The sequence below is a fragment of the Varanus komodoensis genome, unplaced genomic scaffold, assembly GCF_004798865.1.
Source record: "Varanus komodoensis strain SLA01 unplaced genomic scaffold, ASM479886v1 scaffold1, whole genome shotgun sequence".
Classification (NCBI taxonomy): Eukaryota; Metazoa; Chordata; class Lepidosauria; order Squamata; family Varanidae; genus Varanus; species Varanus komodoensis.
Genome location: NW_025335268.1, coordinates 60,838,874 through 60,860,557, shown reverse-complemented (window position 1 = coordinate 60,860,557; position 21,684 = coordinate 60,838,874).

The window sequence follows — 21,684 nt, the reverse complement described above, 5'->3', positions numbered from 1 at the left end:
ACTTAAATGATGGCTGGAGTTCTCACCATCCCATTCAATCTGCTGTCCCTTCACTCCCTCCTTGCTTCTGTTTCTTCAGTTGAAAACCTCACTCTTCCTAATTGGTCATATTCTGAATCTGAGCAGCAGTCTCCTTTTCAAAATCATTTTCTCCTTCCACTTAAATGAAAGGATGTCCTGGATACTGGAATGCAATTTAAGTATAAGAATGATAATTTCAAAATCTTCAAAAATTGATCCTGGTAGGAAAAGAGCAATGGGTCTATAATTGTGATAAGATCATTTCTCAGCATTTCCTGTGATTGTTTCAGAAATTAATTTCTTTTCAAATGTTCAGTTCCAGAGTCCTCTCAAGAGAGGATAGACTGTAGTTCACACAAGCGTTATGGTTTGAGATAATCAGTAACTGAAGAGACTCTGGAAACAACTGGAATATGAATCATCCACATGTATACCTGATTTATCTATCTGTATGAATATTGAGAAGCATATGGTTTATAAAATAAAACAGACATCCCATTTTTTTAAATGTTTAACAAAACTAATTGGCACCATTTTTTTTTTTTTTTTACTCTGAACAGAATAGTTGCACTAGGCAGAACTTTGAATTACTCCTCTGACAGAGTAGGTCATTCAACCCACCATTGAGAAGTAATGGGGATAGGGTATTTGGTCAATGAAAAAGCAGGACAGGAGAATCAGTGAAACTCACAAGTACCTCCTAAGTTCTTTCTTGAAGATTGATATATTTCACTTCTATTCCTCACTGTGATTGTGTTGTTTTTGTTTGCACAGGGAAAAATGCATACGAGTGCATTCTCTCCCCCCCCCCCCCAAGTACAGGTTTTTTAAACCAGCATCACAAGGTTGGAAAATTTGCATGGCCTAAGCTTTGTTCATAAATTGCACTTGGATTTGTGGCTGCGACTTGGGCAGTGACCCAAACCAACATTCTCACACAACCCTATGCATTACCCCTTTTTTTGATTTACTCATACCACACTGGGGACCTGATCTGTATAGTGAGAAGTATTTGTGACAACTGCAAACCAATTTTGTAGGCATTCTTTCAATTAAGTATTGAAGTATCTCCCTCTATCCCCTCTGGTTTGCCTTGTCCTGCCTTCTGTTAGATTTTTTTGGGGAATATGCATGCTTAGGATTCAGTCTCACTCCAGCTTTGATATATTGTCAGGGCTGGACATTGACCTTTTGCTGCCTGGGGGAAAAAGCCAGGAGGTTCCTCTTCCTATTGCATGTTTAAAAGTTGACTGGACTGGCTGTTGAAACTTTCTCCGGCATCAGTGAAAGGACAAAATCCTGTGACAGCTGGCTATTTTAGGGAATGCAGGGAGGCCTCCCTGGCCCAGAGCTGTCTTTTCAAATACCTTGCCAAATACCAAACACCTTGCCACCACTTCCAACTTCTGCTGCCTGAGCTAGATGCTTCACTCTGCCAAATGGTAGGGCTGGCCATGTTCATGGTATTACTATGACTCTGATTTTAATCCTTCATGGGGTTTAGAAATTCCTTGAAGTCGTAATTAGCTAGTAGATTTGTGCAAAATATAAGCACATATCTACCAGCCACTATGTATCACATCTAAAGCATAGATAAATGTTGCAGCATAACAAAATGAAGGAGGAAATGCAGTGTGACATAGTTAGGATTAACACAGGAACAGTCACTAGCAGCTGGTCTTGGGTCAGTTAGAGCGGAATGGAACAAGCAATATGAATTGAATGTGGAGGAGGCTATTATAGCTGCTCAGCCAATCAATGATCTGGATTTGGATTGCAGCACTTTAGGGAGATGGGAAACAAACAAGCTTGATGGACAAGTACCATTTTAAAGTATTGATAATTTCCATGTAAATTAAAATGATATAGCTGAAAGAGAAATAACAGCCCTGGAGGGACATTTGGCAGGCTGCCTGCTTATTACAACAATGCAGTCACCAAGCAAGGGTATCAAAGCTATTTAGAATTACAGCTGTAACTTATCCTTGATGCTGAGTAGTTGGGAAGTAATATATTCCTCCCAAGGGCCAGCCATGTGATTTACTGATGGTGCAGTTTATTGACTTAGAACAAGGTGGCAGAGCTGATGTCCTTTTCTATATGTAATTCTTCCATGATTAAGGCAATTGAATCTATGGCACAGGAAGTTACTGCCAGCTAATTTATGGGCTCAAACTTTTGCACTAAAATCCTGACAAGTCATGAGTATATTATGCAAACTGGGAATAAAATAACATGATTTGAGCTCTCTGGAACAACTGTTGAAATTAGATGCAGCTGCAATCAGTTGTGCTGTTAGGTAAACGCAGATTCTCAACCTAATTGTCGGATGATTGTGCCTCTCTGCCACTTTAGAAACACACTCCCCAATCCCATCCCCACCTGTCCCACTGACATACCATGCTTTTAACTGCTGTTAGAGGAAAAACGAATGTTGCATGAATATTTTTAGTCTTCCTCTTTCTGCAGTACAAAGTGATGGTAGGGGGTTAGAGCCATACGTGGTCATACTTAGAGCAGAGCCATTGATTTAGTTTAAGTTGCATTAATTTCATAAGCCTAGGATGTGAGGATGAGTATATATACTGGGTATATTTTCATATCACATCAACCACTCTGGCAAGAAGCTGAAGAAATGCCCTGAGGAGTATCTACTGCAAAACTGCAGCATGGTCCTACTCTGAATATTGCCCTGAAGGGGTTCCTTTGGTCTCTCATGGTAGCTCTCCAAAGACACCAAAGGTGCCAGTTGTGCCTACTCACAAACAGGAGGTGGTATGATTTATGTCCCTTTCATAGTAAGATCCTCCACTCTTCCCCCAGTCCTGGCCATAGGCTGGTGAACATTTTGCACTTTTCCCAGGACTCTAGGTGATAAGATTAGTCCAAAAGTGGACCTCCATTTTTTCTTGGAAAAGATCGTTTTAATGGTTTTGTTAGCTAACTGGTAAAACTGAAGGTCTCTTATCAGGGCAACTACTATATTACTACTACTAGTAGTAGTAGTATTAATGCTGCTCAGGAACATATGACTTCCACTACCAAGTAGATGCAAAATGCAGAAAGATCAAATATTTAACATTCTATTTGCTCTGTAGCAGGATTAGTTTAAAACTCAGTGGCAATAACCAAAATGCACTAACCAATGTTCATTCAACTGAATGTACAATTGTATATGTACATTTTCTTAAATCTTGACAGCATGATATTTTAACAGCTTTGTAATTCTGAACAATAGCTTTATACTATGCACTATTCAATGTTTTCTTTTTTTAATAGTAAAGATAGCCTGAAAAGTTTAAGAACACTATGTCCATCACTTATTGAGATGTTTTATTTTCTGCTGAAACACCACTTCTTGTTCCCAGGGAGTCATTTTTATTTCTGTCTCACTGCTTTTTTTGCCTTACCACTCACTGCTCCTTACTTTTGATACTGCACAATATGATTAAAACACTAAGTGCCCCGATTTGGTTCTCCATGCACTATTGCTCAATCACCTTGCATTTTTTTATACTTAGCTTTAAAGAGCACTAGTTTTTGTACGCTAAAAGCTTTGTGGTCAGCTTCACTTTAGCCACGCAGCACCCATTAAAGAAAACATAAACTTGTCCCAGTGCAAATGTCTACATTGGTCTTGCTGCATTATTGAAGAGAGAGTAAACAGTGTGACATTTTAATCATTTATTTCACTATATCTCTCAGCACTTATATTAGAACAGTGGTTTTCACCTCCCTTCCCCACATGAGCCACTTTTAAATCACTGGGGATCTTACCAGGCCCCTTCGAGTTTTTTCTTCTATAAATTAAAGCACATGCAAGTCATATTTTAATGACATTTTTCAGTGCAAGCATCATCATTATTAAATGAAACAAAAAGCAGTGCTGTTTTCCAAAAGTTGCAAGCCTTGGCCAGGCTCCTGTGAAGTGTCCCTTGAAACTGCAAAACTAAGGGGAAAGGGATTAGTAGATGATACTAGTTCTAATATCAAACTGTTGGTTCTGTTTGACTTAAGTCAAATCAGCCTCAGTCTTTACCATCTGAAAAAATTATAATTGCATGACTGCATGAAGATATTCTTGTCTGTTCCACAGCTTTTCTGTGGATCTCCTGCAAGGCGACTGCAGATCATTCGTGGTCCACAGCATGAGAACTACTGAGAAAGGAGATTGTAGCAACAATTTGGCGAGTGAATTCTTAGGAATCACAGAGCATGCATTTAATGTATGCAGTTCACTGCCTCTGGATGTGATAATGGCCACCAGATTAGGTACTTCAAAAGGGAGCTAGGCAAATCCATGGTGGATAACCTGACTGGATGCAGTTCAGCTGCAGTGGGCCATAGAATGCAAATTGTTGGGCACAAAACCGGTAGCATTCTTTTGACGTCTGAAGGCACCTGGTTATTCACTGTGGGAAAAAAGTACGTATGGCTTGGTCTGATCAAGCAGTGCTTTGCTTATGTCACTGCATCAAAGGGTGACCTATGTAGAATCTCTTCCTTGCATTTTTCTTCCCAATCCCCCCAGTCAGTCATTTCTGCCCCAGTCCAATGTATCTGATGCCATTAAAATGTACATGAGATGATGATGCTTGATCACAAAGAGTTAGCTCTGAGATATAGTGTATGAAATGTGCTTCTGCATTGGAGAGTGTAATTTGTGGAAGAGAAGGTACAAGATGGAGGCATAGCTTCTTCTATTGTCAATCCATGAACAGAGGTATAGTGCTTTTACCAAGCAAGTTCCTATCTTGTTTTTAACTCTCCCACAATTCAGGTATAGAGTTCACTGCCATAAGCACAGTGCTTTTTAATTTCATTGGAGAAACTAAGACTGAACAAAATGAAAACCAAAATTTAAGGTAAGATTGCCTCAAGCCCCATTAAAAACATTGTTATCAAATTATACACTTTTGCTATTATTTCTGTTAAATATTTAGTTTGGTACTTAAATATTTTTCAATCACTTTTTTTCTTTTTGCAGGAAAAAAATCTGAATTATTTACACTTTATGTAAAATTATCACGGACTTTTTTTCCCAAAACAAAACAAGGAAAAAAAAAGTCTGCTTTCTAAGTACAGAGCACAGAAACCTGCTACATAAGGTATCAAATTTCCAGAAAACTCCAATACTAAAAGCAAGCCTATAAGATGTCAGTTTTGCAGATGAGAGGCTGACAGTTTATATATTTACTAAATTCTACTTAGTAAATCCATAGCAATTTGTCTTGGGATTCATAATTAATCTCTTATTCATTATCCTATACCAGTCTCATGTCACAAGAATTCATATGTGTGAATGCCTAGAAGATCTTCACTTAGACACTGCCATAAGTCAAGTTCCTAGGTGCCTTTTTCTGGAGTGTTAACTTATATTTTCTCCAACATATTGCATAAAACAGCACAAGCCTTGTTCAGGTGTTCCATTTCTGAGTAAATATGCAAACTAAGGGATATGATAGTCCCTTGTATCCACAGAATCTTTCCACATGCTTTGTGTCCTTGGCACATCAGAAAATCAAATCACATGGAGACTTTCTGTGGATACAGGAGGGCCCCTTCTCCTGTGTTTACTCGGAAATTGAATGCCTGAATAGGACAATGGTCAAAACGTTATGAGATCAGTGGAACAACCTGTAGGATGCCCTTTGCAATAGTGCATTCTATTGTGTCAATTTCTTCGCACAGGAGGTCTGGCAAAATCAATTCCAAGTCACCTTTGCTGCACTTCTGGATGCTGGCAAGTGTCCGTGGCTGCAGAGGCTGCTGTCCCTTTCAAAGACGTGAGCCTTCCTTCCTCCAGTGATGTTTAGGGTTTGCTGGCCAACTTCATAACTGTACTAAATGCCTGACATAGAGGAACCAGCGGTGGTTCTACACCTCTGAAAATGGCTCTCTGGCACTAGGAACATGGTAGTTCTTTTACTAGAGTTTCATACTGTTCAATCAGTAGCTCAGGCCTTGTGCTGGTGCATCATGCTGAAGCTATTTCAGCTTCTTGGAAGGTGCATGTGAAATATATTTACTTACATATTACTCAAATGTCTATACTGCCCAGTAGCTGAAGCTCTCTGGATGGGTTAAAAAAATTAAAACTCAAAAACACATTATCATCATCATCAAAAGCATTTTAAAAACTTTTTAAAAATTGTGTATGTGAGAGGAAGAATAGAGGGCAGATACTTTGAAGTCAAAAGGTACCTTGTGACAAGTTCTGCCACTGGCAGGATAGCTATTTTTTGCTACATGTATGATTTATATTAACATTCGCTTGTTTATTCTCACGGTTGGCTGAATTTCATATAATAAATCTGCTGCAACCAGTCCTTTGTAGTAGGAGAAAGCAGTGGTGTCCCAGAAGGCCTCATCCTTTCAAACATTATTATATTGTTCATCAAGTCTATCATATATGTTCCGAAGCTAGTGCAAGTTCTGTTCATGCCCCAGAAAAATGGTGGCAACAAGACAATTGCAAATTTTGTTTTCTTTGAAATGCCATCCAGTTCTCCAAAGCTATTACTTCATCTGATTGCTGAAATAAAATAAAATGGATATAATTTTCCAACAAGAATAGATTGTTCAACTGACATATTAATAGTCTTTCAATTCAGAATGGTCCTTGTGAACTTTGTATTCATCACAAGTAGAATATGAAGCATTAGATCTAAAATCACATTCTGATTATACTGTCTTTTAAAATCTTGCTGCCAGTTACTGCTAAGCCATTTGTATGTCTGGAATAATCAGCTTGTCACTCTAAGAGCCTGAAAGGATGAAACTATGGCTCAACACTCCATCAGATTATTTTCCAATGAGTCAATCTCCTTGTGTGTTAACTGCCAAGTAAGCTAGATGAGGTTCCTTAGGTAAGCAAGCAAACAAATATCTTTCCATTCTCCAGAATTGCTAATCTACAACAAAAAGTCCAAGTCCAAGCCAGGAAAGGAAGGATGGAGCAGAGCAAGGCAAGCATTCTGAATGGTACAGAGTTATGTCAAAACTCAATACTAAGTCAAAAGAAAGGAAATATCATGGCCTATGCTTTTTTCTGGCACATACTGTTACAATACATCAGTATTACCAAGAGTCTTTAATGCAACAAATCTCATGGGAAAATCTAAATGTTCCAATTCCGCATAAAACACAGAGTTAACACAAGCACTATAGGCATATTGCTTAGTTTAAGAAACAGTGCATGGCTATTAACCGAAACTGTGCCAGAGATCAGCTCAATTGTGATTTCCAAGTTGGGATCTCTAGGGTTGGGGTGCATGGCAAAGTCAAGGGTCACAATACTTCCAGGTAAGAAAATGACTCCCTCAAATGAAAACATGGGTCCAATGGCAGTCCAAGGCACACACATACATGGACTGGTACGATAGGTTCTGTGTCAAAATCCCCACTTTACTCAGGCAAGTGACAGGATAGAAGTCATGCTGGGCAACTGATGACAAACATGCACTGTGCATGGCAGACAAAAATCAAGATTTCATGAGGAAAGCATTGTTTCATTCATGGCAGGTTCTCAAGAATACGAAGTTCAAACAGACAGGGTTCAGATTCAATAGAAAGTCTTAATTAGAAAGAGTCTGAACCAGCACAGATGGTGAACATATTTGGGCAGAAAGGGTTTGGGACATTAAAATGGCTGCTCCCAGTGAAAGCCCCTTAGCCTTGGCACTTGCTTAAATGCAATGAAAAGGCTGTTAGAACCATCTTGATGATCGAAGTGACAGGGAAATCTTCCCACCAGTGAGCACTACCTCAGGGGAAGGCACAAAGCTCCCTCCATCTGTGATGTCCTTTCCGACTTGCATAGAAGATTCATCAGGTTGTAAATCAGCAGTTTTGCTTCTCATACTCTGACATTATACAGAGTGGGCAGGTCCAATCCAGCTCCCTTCCTCAGCCTGTCATCAGGTGAAAAACCAGGCCAAGCAAAATGCTCAGAATGCCCTTGACAGACCTGGGGTTTAAATCACCATCTTGTGGTTGTATTCAGACCCTGAACCTGTACTTGGACTGGGTGACAAATGTGCAGTTTGGAGTGTGAATTAAGAGCCTTCAGAACACAATCCATGTGATGATCATGTAAGAGATGCATCCTAAACTTCATAGTCCCATATATATGAGACAATGATATAATAATATGATGTTATACTTATACTAAAAGTTATATTCATTTATACATATACCTGCATATATAATTTTCAATATAACAATAACAACGACCCACATGAAGGCTCCCTAAGGAATGCTGTTGTTGTAGATAATGATGATAGTAATGAATTACTAATAGTATCACACTCTTTGCTAAACGCATCTGGTGCAGGATACAATGCAATCATAAAACTATTCAACATAATCATAAAAACTAACAAATTAATTTAGAAACAATAATAAAATACATACTATAAAGCCAATAATGGACCTGTAATAAAACTAATAGTGAAACCAATAATTGTCCTGAAATCTGATTTGAAGAAGTCATATGTAAATGACTTAAATGCATAGATAAAGCTTAACAGCAGCCAAGTTTAAACATCTCACACAGTAAAATTGTAGCAATAAAACACGATAGCAAACATCAAAACCTGTTGAAATAAGTAAAACACTTGATAGAGTTTGACTGGGAAGAAATTCCAGAATTTTTTCTTTCACAGAAGCAGCACAGGAGGACCATGCAAATCCAAATGTGTGGGTCTGTGTCATCACTGGTAGTGCCAGAGGAAGGCAAGTCAAATGTCTTTTCCAAATAAGTAGTAATCCCCCACTCTGCTTCATTGTTGTACCAAAGAAAAAGCACTTTTGGAATATAAATTTTGTATCAATTATGAACAAGAAATGAAACAAATATTGCAACCCTAAATAGACTTACCTGAGGTTAGTTCCTTGACAACCCTGCAAGCCCACGGTGCATGGAAAATGGGAATGAAAGTGCAAATGTTACATTATGATGCAAAGCCCCTGAAAATAAATAACAGTGGTTGACTCAACCCAAGAACATTTTTATTCGCTTCAAATAACACCTTAATAATATCAGAACATCTTCAGCATAGTACATCAAGTTCCTAAGATAATACATGATAATCTAAGCAGCATATCATATCAGCTGCAACCCTCTAACTCTAGCTGTGTCAATTCATCATCCATGCAAAGAAAAATATTGCTAGTTATTTCATAAGAACAGTTGTAATGGAACAATTAGGTTTACATAACAAGTATAATGGCATAAATAAATTAGGAACAGGCAAACTGTGATGCATGGAAGTGCCTGTATTGCAAAGTAGTTTGAATAAACAAGAACACAGTTCAGAATCCACAGAATCCTCCATGAGGCAACTTCAATTTATTTTATTTCCTAATAAAGGATAACAAGCAAGAAAAAAGCCATCTAAAACACGTCTGAATTTCTGAAATGATTTCTGCAATAACCAGGGGAGAAATTTGGTTTCAAAGATGCAGGTATGCATCCCAAAGGTTTTTATTCAATCAGTGAATCTGAGAGCTAAAAGCATTAGAGATTTCTCAAAGTCCAGTGAATGTAAGTATTATGGGAAAAATTCACAGAAGTTTAGGCCAACAAAGGACTACTAAAAATAAAACAGAAAGCTCTTATCCTGTATATAGTTTGATGTACAACCCTACTTTATTTCTTCATTAAGAATTTAAATGTGTGGAACTCAAATGATAGTAGCACTACCTGACAATGCAAGGGGGATCTTTAATAATATTGTCAGTGTCAAAAGCAATTAGGTTTGCAATATCCCTGTGTATTCCAGAGTGTGCCTTCACACATGAGCAGTGATGCCCAACCATATTAATTATTTGGCTTTAATTATATAGAGGTCAACGAGTTGGCAAACTATTTTGTTACACTCATTTTTTATTGAACCAAATATTTATACATTTATTAGATCAAAAATCACTCTGTGTTAACTGTTATTATGATAGCAGTAGACTAAAAACAAAATTAAAAAAAAAAACAAAGAGCTATTAGTCCAGTTTTTTCATTGATTCATTTCGATTGCTTCCTGTAGCCAAGGGATCAAGCAGGTGGTCTTTAAAAATGACTTTAAATGATGTTTAAATGGAATATCAGCTGAAAACAGGACAGGTACTACTTCTATTTTATATCATGTACACATCATGCAGAGATAAGTTGGGCACCCTGTTGTTTGAGCCCATCTTGGAACAAGGACTTGGATTTTCCCCGTGCTGATGCTTCAGCTTTCCTCAATCTGGAGGCATCAACCTGATGCTTAGACTTCAACTTCCATCAAACCCAGCCAAGCTGCTCCAAAATATTTGGAGTTGGGCAAGACTGTGCTACTTTTGAAATGGGGACTATCTGCATGTTGCTCTCTGCCACTGTCCTATATCTCTTAGTGATAAACCTGTATCAAACAATCCAAATGGCCACCATGCATTATGATCCTTGACTTTCATGTGGCCTTAGTCCTTTGCAAACAATCAGAGAATGAATGGAAAAAAACAAATCTATGCAAGAAAAATGTTTTATTGCACATACAGTGGGAAACCCTACTTTTTGCATGATCGATAGTCATGTGTGCAGAACAGTGCTGCATATTCTTTGTATGTGTGTCTACAGTTTTGACTGTATGCACAGAGGTTAGGTTACCTGGATGGGGCTACAGGACAGAATCTTGCTCCCTTCTTCATGTGTTCCCTGAACACAGAATGATAATGTATGTAGGAGTAATACAGGAGCCCTCTTCCAATCTGCAGTCTAAACAAAGTCAGTGTTCCAACATCCATCCTTGGAATAAAGTAAGCGGGCATGTCATGAGGCTGACAGCTGTTCTTATTCTCTTGGAGAGGTGAGTAAAAAGTACAGGCCAAGAAAAGTCCTTTACATCATCAGTATCTTAGGATAATTAATTCAATCACTTGATTTTTCACAATGAATATTTCTTCATTTTAATGGCTGTACAGAATTATGCTATACATTTTTGGTGGACATTTGTTATTTCTGTTGCAATGAAATAGGAATTCTTGCATTTATAATTCTGTGGATTATTTCTGTCAAGCATCTGGCCACTGCTACTCCTTTTTTCTATGTATGTTGAGATTTTCTTTTGACAGCTGACTGAATTGTTGGATTTCTTCCCTGTTTGATTACTAGATGCTGTCTGTTTATAGCTTTCGGCTAACTGCTGTTTGTGGGTGCATGGGTGCTCTTTTTATTGTTTATTTTATTATATTTTGTTCCTCTTGATAGTCAGATGGTGTCAGCTGCCTTTTGCATCATGTATGGAGATCTTTAATTCAGATTTGTACACATGCATGTGAGTGAACATATATGTCTAAATATGATGGCTTGAAATGACAATGATAATTTCAAAGGCATTTGCATAGACTGAAACAGGTTGTTTTAATTTGTCAACATTGTTGGTGCTGTCGTCGTCATCACCTTCATCATCATCATTTTGGAGAAAGATGAATAATATGAATTAGGAATGTACACTGCCAGATGATTTGATCTGGGACCTGCTTTGGCAATTTGAAAAGCAACTTGATTTGGTTTCGAAAGCTTCAAAAGTTAACAAATTTAAGTCTGGGTCAATTCAAAACCTCCTTCATGTCAATTTCCTGGCTTTGTGGAGCTTAATCCAATATGAGCTTGTTTTACCTCTATTTTTAAACCAGTGAGTTTCTTTGATACTTGAATCCATTTTAAAGACATTTTTGGTGTAGTCTGATGGATGCTAGCCCAGTGTATCCACAAATAATTAACATTTCTAGTACTTTGGAGAACTTCTGAAGCACACTAAAATCTGACAAGATTTTCCTGTGCTCAGCTTGTTTATAAAGTATACCATTGTATTATTCTTTATATTTTCTTAATATCCAGCTTACATCATGCTAAAATTAATTAAATGCAGGCTGTACAATGGGAAAATAATGTGTAGGGTTTTTGAGATCTAGGAGTGCAATCAAAATCCTTGGAATTGCTGGCTGGAGGGAGTTTGGAAGGGATAGAAGCATCTGTCTGCCAGTGCGAAGGTTCCTGATCAGTAGCAAGGTGCATCCAGCCTGCCACCCCGTTAAGCAAGCTGACTGGGTGAAAGCATATCACCATGTTGATTCCCACTGACAATAGACCCAGGAATGGGGAACTCTGGGCATGACTGGACCAGTGGCGGCTATGGATCTGCTTTTTCCAAACTGTCTCGGTTCCCTTGCAAGATCCTGAGATATTATCTGCAACATTAATTGGTAAGTGCCACATGCATGATGTAATGTTATGGTGATGAATGACCCAATTGACAGTGCTTTTATAAATGAAGTCATTTTTTCTTAAAAACAAACAAGTGAGCAAACAAAGCTGAAGTCTTACTTGACTTGATAAATTTCATTTGTAGGAGTACTTTCAAACACTGTAGGTTAAAAGGCACTTTTGAGATCCAGCTAACATTTTACATTTTAACAACTGATACCCCATAGATTTAAAAAGGAAGTTGCTAGTGTTTACCGTTATGAAAATCAGTGGTAAAAGTAAACACAGTCTAAAATGAGGAAAGATAATTTCCCAAGAATATAGATAGCTTGAAGTAACAGCTTATAAATAATTAGTGTGGTGTTTTGAAGAGCCCCTAATGTGAAGATCTATTAAGTTCTTTCATATAAATATTGCTAATGGAAATCCAGAGGTAAATGGCACATTTGATCTGAACCTGCCAGAAGCCAGAATCTTCAGTCTGCTTTTCAGATGGATGAACTGATTGATGATACATTAATATCACTGTCTATGCTGTGTTTGAGTGTGTTGGTGGGGAACTGGTCTATGCCATGCATTTCTCAGTGAGAGGCTGCAATCCAGAAAATGCCACAGGAGGTGACACAGCTCAGGGCTATGCAACACAGTGAGACTTCCTAGACTGATTTTAACTGTGGTTTAGCAACAGATGGTGTCTACACTCTTGATAGTTTTCTTACCTGCCTTTGTGCTGTATTTGGAGTCTAATGTACTGCACCTAGTATACTCTGATTAATTTCAGTCATGCAGAACATTTTCTGTATTTTGTTTCATTGATGAAATAAAGAGCCTTTTATAGAAGCTCAACAGAATGTAGTGAACTACTAAATGAAATGATAGTGGTGCTGCATATGAAGCCTCTTTGACTTCTGCTTACTGGTAAATATTCTTATTTCTTTCACTAATTCTAAATGGAGTACGTATGTCTTTGATTTATTACAGTAGCAGAAGAAGTCACAAACCCACTCTTCATAGTCAGTTAGAGATGTGGTGAGTCAGATAGCAATGGTCTAACCTTGAACTATATTACAGTTGCTTTTTAATGAGCTCACAAGGTGGTCTTCATGGACAATGCAATATGTGAAACATGAAGTGACAATGAGGAAGCTATATGATTGATGACCATTGCTGAGATGCCCAGTCGTGGAAACTTCTGATGCTGTATGCTAGAAATGAGCAAAACCAGCGCACTAGTACACATAGGTCTCCTGGAGATGCGCCTGCTAGTTAGTAAAAGCCCCTGATTGCTCATCCGATTCACTCTGGCCCAGACAATGGTCGTGATGAGGAGAAGGAGCAGTAAATCCACCTGTTCAGTTACTCACTGGCTGTGGACCTGTTAAGTAAAAAAGTGGAAGTAGGAGCCATTGTAGCTGGAGACTCTGGCAGCAAGGAGGTAAGACTTAAGGAGGTGAGGGCCCATTTCAAGTGGCTCTCAAAAATCTGGAGTCTGTGTTGCCAAAACAGACACAGCAAGTGAGGCACATACGGAGACTGCAAAAGTTCCAAGGCCTTTCCTCAAACACTAGGGCAGTTTTGTTGTTGCTGTTGTTTTCCAGATGTTTGCCCCATCCAGCAGTAGTGATCTGCATCTGGAGAAGCATAAAGCCATCTGCATTTCAACCAACTTTAGAAGGATTCAACAAACAGAAGCAAAGGGAACATTACGAAAGGGCTTAATTCTTGCAACCTGTTTCTGCTTCAGAAAGGGTTCATGATTTTCCTCTGTTCCTCAAAATCTATGGTAGATTGTGGAATGAACAAAGGAAAAACCTAATGTCAGAGCATGAACAACTTCAATAAAAAGGGAGGGATAATTGTGTACAGAAGGGTTTGCTGCCAGCACAAAGCTAGGATTAGATACAACCCTGTATGCATACAAGCTTGCTTCATGAGAGCTTTGCTGTTCTACTGGCTCACATTCTATTGTGTAATTTACACATATGTCAAAGGATAGTTTGGTTCTTCCAGGACATTATTAAAAAATCTGCCTAGACAAAAAAGACCCCAAGTTTCAGCCCCAGTCCTTTACAGTTTTCCTTCATAAACCTTTCCTTTTCAAATACATGCCTGCAGTAACAAAGTGTCCTAAAATTTGCATAAGTCCCAATAAGGAGTGGCTTCAACAATTGGAGTTGTTCAGCTTAGAAAAAAGGCAAGTGAAGGGAGACATGAAGTGTTTAAAATAATGATGGTGTGGAGAAAGTAGACAGAGGAATTTTTCTCCCACTTCCATATCATTTAAACATGGGGAGTGCATGGAGTTCTGGACTAGATGGCGCTTTAATCTGATCCACCATGGCTTTTCTTATGTTCTTATTAAAATCAATGGAGGACTCCATAGGTTGATCTACTGATTAAATTAATTCAAAAGTGAAAGACTAAGGTGTTAAATCTTTCCAAAATATGATTGCAGCTATTTGATGAATTGGTTGGGGAGCAGCAGGCAAGCCCGGGAAGGAAAACAGATTCACTCCTGATTAATTTCTGTTGCTTCTCCCCTGTCTTCCCATGTTCAACTGACTTTGCCCCTCAGACCCATCATGGAAGCTTGCCCTGAGCCAAGGAATCTATCTCCTATTCTTTCCTTTTATATAAATTCAGTGGAGCCATAGCTTGTTCTCCTTGAGCATTCTGTTTCACATCTCAATTGATTGCCCATGTACAAATGGGCAAGTTCAGAAACAGATGTAAGACACTCTTTTTTTTTTCCATATGCAAGAGAGGATTGAAAGTAGCAGATCCAAAAGTGTAGTAACATGCTAAAGTATAAGATCCTACAAATCCAGGAAAAAAATCAAATCTGTTTGATGGATCTTTATTTATGAAACCATAGGCTTATACAAGGTTATGTGACTACAGAAAAGGAAAAGAATAATGGGCATTTATACCTTCCATCATCAAAAGCTCTTATTTTGTGTTATGTAAAATTCTTTCTGCCCTATAAGAAGGATAAATTCTTCCCTTTCCCCCCAACCGCAAGCAAGTTCACTTCCATAATTTCAAAAAGTAGAACTTGCTTATTATTTTTAGTATTCAGTCATGAAAACATTATATCCCTGTAAAATTATCTCCCATGATCAGAAATAATCATGATTCTTAGGCCTGAATCATCAATAATTCAACAGACCTAATTTCTACCATTTTAACACATGGCACAACTAAGTGCCCAACTCCCATTTCTGGTTATTTTGGACTCCTTTCAAAGAAAAAGAAAATTGTATGAATAAGCTGAATATGTCATTTATTTCAAATAATATGCTTTTAGTTTCTGTACTTTTAAAGCATTTTATTCACTATTTCAAACCAAAAGTATATGCTATTTTTATTCTTATCAAAGAATTAAATACTAGTGTACTTTTGTTATAGTTTTTTTAAACAAAGGCTATTCTCAGATAATGTTCTGAAAATGTGGAACAAAGTGGCTATGGTTTAGCAGGTTCTGAATTTCAGGTCATCATCCAGTCAAGTAAGAGGAACCACCACATTTTCAGCTATATTTTTGAAAATGAGCCAAGGTTTCTCTTGAGTTTCTGTGCAATCACTATTAGTGAAAGTTGTTTGCTCATTTAGTGTTCAGTATCACAGCCAAATACTGGGTGGGTTTACATGATTGGAAAAGGAAAATAAGCCATGATGGCTCAGTTTTTCCACCTTGGTTGTGTGCCTCCAGATTACCATAAATACCTGGCACAGCTTGCCATGTTGTCTGAACCTGCTAAGGGCGGGTGGTGGGCATGGCTTACCAACTTACCCCCACAACAGCCCTTGGCCTGTGAGATGTTTAGTAAATCTATGTTCCACTGACATTCAGCAGTTTCCGATCACATTAAAAGCCACACTAACTGAGGATAATTGTGGCATGTGACTAGGATTAAAATGGCAGGGGAAATGAAGATAGGGAAAGTGAAGACACAGCAGTTTATATTCCTTTCCCAACTGTGTGAACTTGGTGGTTATGAAAATGAAAGAAAATACACAACCAAACAAAAATGTAAAAATGTTGGCCAATGATGACTGATGATGGTGGTGGTGATTCTCTATTAAAAAATATGAAAGAAGCATGTCCAGGAGACTTAAAATGTTCAGTTCTGGTGTCAAGGAAAGTATATTTCCATTCAAGTCAAAACATGTTTTCCAAGGTATGACGAAGGGTAAATGCACTCCACAGTACACAGTAGAGCGCAGTTTGGATAACTTTAACAGAAATGCAGCTGTTTCTTACATATTCAAACCAGATAATATCTAATATTCTTTGGTTGTTCAACTAAACATGTGTTTGCTGTAAAGGCAAGAAAGGATTTGCTAATTCTGCCTATCTATTTGGTGATGATGATCGTCAAAGAAAGGTATAAGTTGGAGAATTTTCCAGAAGAGTAGCCATGTTCATCTGTTACAGTACAAACCACCAGATATTGTGGGTTACCTTAAAAACTAACACATTTGTTTAGCATAAATTTGCCAGACTAGAGTGGTTAGTCTTTAAGGAACCACAAGGTGTCAACTCTTCATTATATTTTCTGGGAATGTTTTAATCATGGAAACACCTAGACAGTTCATACCTGCTAGGGTGGATATTGATATTAAATGTATGATGTTTGAGTGATCAAGACACTTTTAAAGCAGCTGAAACCCTAGCAGCTGTTGTAAAAGCACTAGTATTTCGTTTTCTATCTGTCGAACTCGAAGATGCACAACACACTCTAACAATCATGCCACATCTGCATTTTGTTTTTCTTTTTAAACTATGTGCAAAAATAAGTTTATCTAATCAATACACTATGGTTGTATTGACTTCCATCATTGCCATGTGCTCATCCTCTCTATACACACACATGAATAATTTATATAGAGATTTGAATGCAGAGAGCAAGTGTAGTAAAGGATGATTCCCAGCTCCACCTCTCATTTTCCACCAATCCAGGTGAGGCAGTGGCTGTGCTGAACTGGTGCCAGGCCGAGGTAATGGGCTGGATAAGGGCCAATAAACTGAAGCTCAATCCAGACAAGATGGAGGTCCTGTTGGTAGGCGGGTCAGGCTTCGGGGTGGAGACCTCGACCTTGTCCTGAATGGGGTTGCACTCCCTCTGAGGGACAGGGTTCACAGCTTAGGAGTGCTCCTCGACCCTGAGCTGTCTTTAGAAGCTGTCTTTTCGGTGCCATGCTAAGACCTTTTTATTTAAAACTTATTTCAAGTGTTAATTTATTGTGTAGGATTTTAAAAGTTTTTAAGCCGAGATGCACCGGGTTTTAATATTTTTATCGTATAATTTTGTATAACTTTGTTTTTGTTTTGTTGTAAGCCACCCTGAGGCTTTGTTTCGATAGGGGCAGCATAAAAAATGTTTTAAATAAATAAAATAAAATAAATGAAATAATTAAGACTGAACATAGCTGTAACTGAACTATGAGGACTTTCTGACCCTCAAAGCTATTTCTGAGACATAAAACCTTCTGACATGGTATGAGGTGAGGTATGGGAGACTGCAGCAGGGTGAGGAAATCAGAAGAACCCAGTAGAGCTGGTTTGTGCAAGTGGAACTACTTTTCTGCTCACAGAAGACATTTCTGGACCCAAGCTATAATATGAATAGGTTTAACTTTGCGAAAAATAAACCTTGTTAGCTCCTTTAGGTGGGAGAAGGGAGAAGTTTCAATAACTGAAATAATGTGATTCTGCTTGGAGGACCTTGGAGATATGTCTAAGTAGATCTTTGACCTTGAAAGAACTGATGATATACAAAAGCTGATTTAATAAGAACAATCCACCTTTGACTTTGTCAACCAGGAGAATTTTATGAATGCAATTGAGTATGGGGAAAAAACCCAGAAAATGCTGAGCCAACAATATAATTCTCAGATCCTTACAAAGTCATGGCAAACTCATAGAGGAACTTTTAGAGGAAGTAGCCATACATTAGTTATCCAGTCCCATGATGTCTGCATGCTCATTTAATGAAGTCATAATAGTAATTTAGAAACATTTGCAAGAAGCAGTATGACATGTTTGAGATTCCCTTCCCACACTGCATTACATTTATAAATGCTGAGCTAAAATGTGAACTCTGACTGTGAAAAAATATATTTGTAGACTTTTACATGCAGGTTTGTATGCCTGAAGGATGGGGGAAATTGTAGCTTTCTGTTTGCCCCTGTGCAATGTGTAAACAGCTCTAAGAAGGGGAATAATAGAGATGTTTCATACATGATATAACAGACTCATGCTGACTTGTGCGCCTGGTGAATTGTGGCTTACTTCAGATATTATAAGGTTGGCTTCTATGAAAAACAAAACAGTACCTTGTGCATCAACCTAGTGATGATGAATAACAATCAACCAGTCCAGATCTTTTACCCCTAAATCTAAATGAACTTTAAATAAAAATTCTGCCAGACATTGCTTTTAGTGATTTGCTCTGGACTAATTTAAAGTGAAAGGATCTATGAAGATATAAACACTTTATATTACTTCAAAAATTTGAAAAAGGTTTGCTTGTGCATTAACTGCCCAGCAACACTGTATCATGTTACTTCTTTTTCGATGGTCATTATTTGGCAGAATAATTACTTTCAATATTTATTATTTGAAGGAGGGGGAAAGAGCCACATTTTATATCTGACTGATCTTTATGGGTTTCATGAGAAAGATTATGCAACTAATATTAGAGATTGTAACATGCACAGTGTAATGTAAAATTATATACAATCAGTTTTTAAAAGAATATGCTTTCCGTTGTGTTACATATCTACTTCAATAAAGCAGGATTTATGGGAAAGAAAAGTCAGGCTAATAAAGTTATTGTGTTTAAGCACATACATCACAACTCATTAACTCATTTACTCCCTGGCTTGTTTTTATTACACTGTCCCCTTTTATAAAATCAGAAGCCATGTTCAAGGGAAGATTTTTGGGCCACTAATTTTTATGGATTGCACTTTAATAGGCTGTGTGTGTGCCTGTAATCCTCAAAGCAAGAGAAATGATTCTGTATCCTGTAGAAATATAGCCCATTCATGTGGGGACCAAAAAAGCAGAAATTGTGAATATGTATTTCATATGGGACTTATGTGGATTATGTGATTTAATCTCATACCAGCAAGGACCAGGTTATACAAAGGAACCATGCAATTTGTCTGAGCAATATGGTCCCACTTTCCAGAGCAGTTGTCATGGGATAAAACAAATTCTATGGTTCTTTCCTATAATTATGTACAACAGGAGAGGAGAGGAAGCCGCCAACTCTTATGGTGGCAGAGTGTTATCATGGAAACCCTCTAGTGGAATGTTAGTTAGTGCTAAGGACTAGGCTGAGCCAAAAGTTCTCAAGTTTCCATCTCAAATTTGGCTGGGGAGGGAGTGAAAGGTGAGACCAAATCATCTTGTTTTCCAACCACCATCTGTTTTACCAGACCAACAGCAGTGTGCCTCCTGCCCATTAGAGGTTGCCATGTTTATTTCTCAAAATATCTGAGATACTCTGTATTGTAACTACACTTTTTGACCCACAAGTATCACCTAGCAAAGTACAGTTCACTGGGATGTTTCTACAAATGGGGAGTTATAACTTGCTTTTGGTAAAACTGTGTGGTTTCATGATAATCCAAGGAATATTGCTGCTATTTGGAGATTTTTTTTTAAATGGGTGGGGAGAGAAGGCTTGGAAATGTCAGAAGACCCCCAGATAGAATATTTCTGAAAAAAAATTAGAAAGATCAAGGCCAACATAATAGAATCCTGCCTTGACCAATGGTGAGAAAGCATGGGGTGTTGTTATTGCCCTGCTACTTTCCTTATATCATTTCTTACCTACAGTTTCAATCATTCAAGATTCCTGTCTCATGCTGTTTTTTGTCAATTATATTTCTTAGTTTCAGCCAGCAGTAGCCTCCTTTTAAAATTTCCCTGGTAATCAAACCATAACATCTCCTCATATCAGATCACTTGCCATGGAAAGTCACTCTATTTAGCAAACATTTAAAAACAAAGGGATAGTTTTTATGAAATCAATGTGACAGCTTTTGATTTATGGCTTATAGCAGCAATCAAGTAACATATAAATGCATTCTAACACTTGTTCTCAATCTCTCTCTCTTTCTCCCCCCTCCCACCCCACCCCATGCACACACACGCGCACACACACACACACACAGTGTGCATCTCTCAAGCAGCAGGAAATCAGTCTTTGACTTTTTGCTTTGACTTTATTTGACCTACAGCAGCTTGCTTGATATCTAGATTCAGCACTGCTCCACCACAGGGCACAAACATCTATTCGAAGGATTTCTCTTGATGCCCAAGTTTCTTCAGCACAAGTTTTATTCACAGTGTGAGCAGGCAAAAAGAGTGGAATAACTCATTATGACACATCTTTCCTCCCAGACAACCCCTTCCTTAGCTCCAAGCCAGATTCACTAAAGTCTACAATGAAAAACAAGATCTGCCTCTCTGTAGGAGGTTATTTTTTTACAGTATGAAGCATAACTTTATTAAGCATCTGTACTACTTAAGTTTATATACAAGGTGATGACAATTGGAGGATCCAGATTACTTGTTGGCAGAAAAACAATCAGGCAACACAACATACCATGGTGTGTGTGTGTGTGTTTAAGTATTGTTTGTTTTTGAGTTGTCTGACTTCAGTCATGGTATTTCATCATGTAAGTTTTGTCTTTACCAACCATGATAAGAGGCAATAGCTCTATTGTTTCTCTATATTTTATATTGTTATTTTTGTGTTTTAACTTTATGTCTGCACTTTACAAACATTTCAATTTAAGGTTATAACTTAATGTTTGTATTTTAACTTAATGTATTTGTATTTTAACTTAATGTTGTAAGCCGCCCCGAGGCTTTGGTGAATGGGGCAGCATACAAATGTCTAAATAAATAAATAAATAAATAAATATATCATCATGGCTTGTTCTGTCTGAACACTACCAGGGTTTCTATAGTCCTGGTATGCAACTACCACAGTCCTCTGGAAAGAGTGGCTGCCACAGAAACTGTAGCAGCCATCTATCCTGTATGTACCAACCAATGGGGAAGAGGTAGGCAACATGGGCAGGGAGTGATGCATCTTGGGAATAAATTTCAGATGAAGTGGCTAATGGGATGTATGCCAACAGTGGGAGGACTCAGCAGGAAGGATGGCAGTTGTGATACTGTAGAAATGACTTGAACATCTGCCAAGTAGATAATGGCAAAAAAATGAACCATGGGAACTATGCCAGGTTGTTTGCTGTATTGTGTGAATACAGCCATTTTGTTAAATATAGCTTATTAACTGGTAAGTGTGCATACAGAATCTGTCAGCCTAGATATCCGAAATCAAACTAAGAGTTTCTTTATGGTGGATATCCATAAAGAAAAAGCAACAGAA